Below are 3,801 nucleotides of genomic sequence, written 5' to 3' on the forward strand. Positions count from 1 at the left end.
TTAATATAAAACTAATAACTATAATGTCAAGATTTTGCTGTGAGTCCACATAAGTTGATTCAAAAGTTTTATTTAACATTTTCTTTTCATTTTTTATTTTTTATTTTTATTTATTTTTATTTTTTGCATGAAGGATCCAAGGATTTAATTTACATGACAGGGAAGAACTAAAAATACTTGTTACAAAATCAAACTTCAGGAAACAATCTGAAAGAACTATTCAGTTCTTTTATATAGAAGCCTTTCTGAGGACCCGAAATAAATCTAAAGAGCAGCATAAAGACCACTGAAATGATTAGCCCAACATACAGTGAAGAAAATAACATTTTTTTTTCAATCTCAATTGAAAAAAACCCACTAATTATCTAGTACTCTAGATTTCCTAATCTGTTTTTTTTTTTACAAGTTTTGTGACTCATACTCAAAGCTCAACCTGTGTTTAACATTCTTAAGTTCAGACATACCAAAACCTAAAAAAGTACCGATTTTTTTATTGCTTTCATGCAAATATATCTTCTTTTTCCAAAAAAAAAAAAAAATGAAGCCACATCGATTTTTCCACACCCACAAGAGTGAAGAAAGAAGTTCTGTATTTCCTTTTTACTGGGATATGGTCTCTTGTGGAAATCATCTCGAAGACATTGCTTTTTTTTTTTTTTTCTTCATAAGAACGGTCTTCATATCTTTTAGGGCTTAATGCTAAAATCTGAAAAGCATCATCATTAACAAGAAGCCCCTCTGTCCTGATTTCATTCCTTTGTCTTTTCAAAGGCACCACACTCCCCACCTTTTTGGGAGCTGGGGCTGCATCGCATCGCTGTTGATGACAAGAGGTTGCTCTTTCACATCCCTCTGGTCTTCTGCCCCAAAGTGGCCATCAGGCAGCTTTCTCTTTACAGAAAAGCTGGAGTCGTGGATCACCTCACCCTTCACTAAGAGCACGTCCCTATTCTTACTAAAATTAGGTTGGATCCAGAGGTCTGAGCAGCTGTTCTTTGGAGCCCTTCTGCAACGCAGCAGGTGGATGGCAGTCAGGGTCACGTTGCCAGTGTAGACCCCAGAGCCGGGGATGCACTTGAACGCTGGAGATTTCAGAACTGTATGGACTGTTGTTGGTGTGATGTGGGGCCTCGCCTTCAAACGCAACTCAGACACCTCGGTCGTCACCAAGGTGCCAAACAAAGCAAAAGGGGCAAGTCACTACTTGTTTGCTGGGGCTCCTGGAGGCACCCTCTGTCTGGGGTCGTAGGGGCACAAGTGACTTGGAATGTATCCCAGCCAGTATTGGCAAGGAGGCTTCCGTTAGCATCGAGATCCAACTGAGAACCTTTGTTCCTATCATCCACACGTAATTTCTTCTCCCCCACCCCGGGGCATAGTCCTACTGTGCTCTGAAAGGCCTTTAATGTCACAGAAAGTGCATGGGCAGAACACGCACCCAGGCCATTTGCAAGTGATGGATGCACTCTTCCTTGGACACCATGCACTCTTCCTTGGACACCACCTTGTCACCAGCTGGACCGCGGTCTGACACCAAACTGTTTTCTCACTCGTCCACTTTACACATGGTGCCCATGCTGCCAGGTTTTTGGGCTCCAAGTTTTCGGCAGGTTTGGATTCACTGTGCTTATGAGCCACCTCCATAGCAACCTGGGAGATGCTGGAAGGGAAGAGCTCATTGCAAACTGGACGGGTTTTCCACTGCTTCATCTCTTTGAGCACCTGGTTTGCTTCTGCCGCAGATGGAGAGGCCTGAGCAGACCTATTCCGAGTGGCGTTTACCACCACTGAAGGAGACAGCAGGCAGGGCTGGATGGGCATCTGGGGCTGGGGGGACAGTGGCAACACCTCCTGGAAGCCCAGGCAAAGTCACAAATGCTGGGGCAAGCGTGGATGTGGGAATCCCATTCACTTGTTTCCCCGTCGGCATGAGCTGTCTGAGAATAGAGCCTGATGGAGGAACATGGGGTTTTCAGAGGCGCCGCCAGGTCTCACTGGCTCATTTGCAGGTGGAATGTTGGTGCTCACAGACTGGTTAAGTTTTAGGACCCCAGGTCTCACTGGCTGGCCTGCAGGGGAGCTCTCCTGACATGACAGGTTAATGAAGCTGAAGAACACCAGAATTAATACCCTGGTTCACAGGGAGAGCACCTGCCGAGAGTCTGGTTGGAAGAAGGGAGCCCAGTGGGGCCACCTGGCCAGCAGGAAGGACCCCAGAAGTTGCCGTCTGTCCCAAAAGGACAACCCCAGCAGGGGTCATCTGGCCTGCAGGAAGGACCCCTGATGGGACTGTCCGACTCACAGAAATCACCCCTGGTGAGCCGGCCTGAAGAACCCCCCTGGGGGTGACAGAAGGACAGGAAGGACGCCAGGCCCAGGCAGGTCTGTCGATGGAAAGAACTCCAGGCCCAACAGGCTGGCTAAGGGGTAAAGGCCCCAGGGTGGATGGCCTGGTTTATGGGGTGGACGCCTGTTCAACAGACATTTACAGGTCTGACTGGCTGACTCAAGGGCAACACAGGAGGATTTGCTGACTGAACAAGTGGGACTCCATGAGAAAGAAAGACCAGCTGGGGAGCGGAGGGAGGCAGAGGACTGGAGACTAGAGTCACGTGGGACTGCGCCACGGCAGGTGGAGAAGGGGTGAGGCTTCCAGAAGTGCCCCAGGCCACTGTCACCAGCTGGACCGCGGTCTGACTCGCTGCAGGGTTGTGGGAATGTGGCTGTGAGGCTCAGAACCCTGCTGTTTCGGTGGTACAGCCAAAGATGCCATTGGTTTGGGAGCAAAGCATGCATTTGCTTCAAAAGTCCAGGCTTCTTAATATGTCCTGAAATCACGGATCTAAGTTTATTCTCCAATCCCTGTGTAGGTCCAATGTCAAAATAGGATACATTAAAGCATCCGGGCTGCTGGCATTGGTGTTGCATTTTTTACAGTAATACTTGTCACATGGTGGCATCTTCTCAGTAGAAAAGCTGTCCTCGGTTTTTCGTTGCTCGCCCATTTCCTTGGTTTGCAGGCCAAAGGAGTGAATTAAGTCATGAAAACGGGCTACCAGCCCATGCTTCTTCATGTAGTACGCAGTGTTTGAAAAGTTTCATTTTAAACCTGTAAAACTATCACATCCCTCCTCGAAGATTTAGTTTCACCCAGAATACTCGCTGGGTAGTTCTGGACTTCCCGAACAGGTGTGTGGAACATTCCAATGTGCCTTCCCACAATTTGGGGTTGAGAAGAAAAATACACAGTTTGGGCAAGGGATCACCAGCTCCTGATCAATGTCATCTTCATGGTAACGATGTAAATGATTTCTGAATGAAGTAAGCATTTTGTAGAGTATTTACAGAGGCTGCTACAACAATATGGCTTTGTTCGATATCTCACTTTCTTTCCAGAAGGTTCCCCAAGAGAAATATCTCCCCATGATGTGTTAAAAAAAAAAAAAAAAGTACTTCTCTCCTGGATCAAAGCCTTTAAGGTATTTTAGCAACTCCTAGCAGCTGGGAAGCCCAATATCTGCTAGAATGCTTTTCACCTTTTTTTTTTGTACCTTTCTAATGTTAAGATTTTCCACAGGAATTTGGAACATTTTTAAATTTTTTCCTAGGGGCACCTGGGTGGCTCAGTTGGGTGGCTCAGTTGGTTGGGCGTCTGCCTTCAGCTCAGGTCACAATCCCGGGGTCCTGGGATCAAGTCCTGCATCAGGCTCCCTGCTGAGTGGGGATTCTGCTTCTCCCTCTCACTGTACCCTGCTTGTGCTCTCTCTCTCTCTCAAATACATAAAATTTTAAAAAAATATC

The 3,801-nt window shown here is 46.8% G+C and overlaps 1 pseudogene; it reads right to left on the minus strand.

Moving 5' to 3' along the window:
- Nucleotides 1-399: 399 nt before the first annotated feature.
- On the minus strand, nucleotides 400-3,590 carry LOC110584473 (annotated as a pseudogene).
- Between the last annotated feature and the right edge of the window lie 211 nt (nucleotides 3,591-3,801).

The sequence above is a fragment of the Neomonachus schauinslandi genome, chromosome 15 (assembly GCF_002201575.2).
Source record: "Neomonachus schauinslandi chromosome 15, ASM220157v2, whole genome shotgun sequence".
NCBI lineage: Eukaryota > Metazoa > Chordata > Mammalia > Carnivora > Phocidae > Neomonachus > Neomonachus schauinslandi.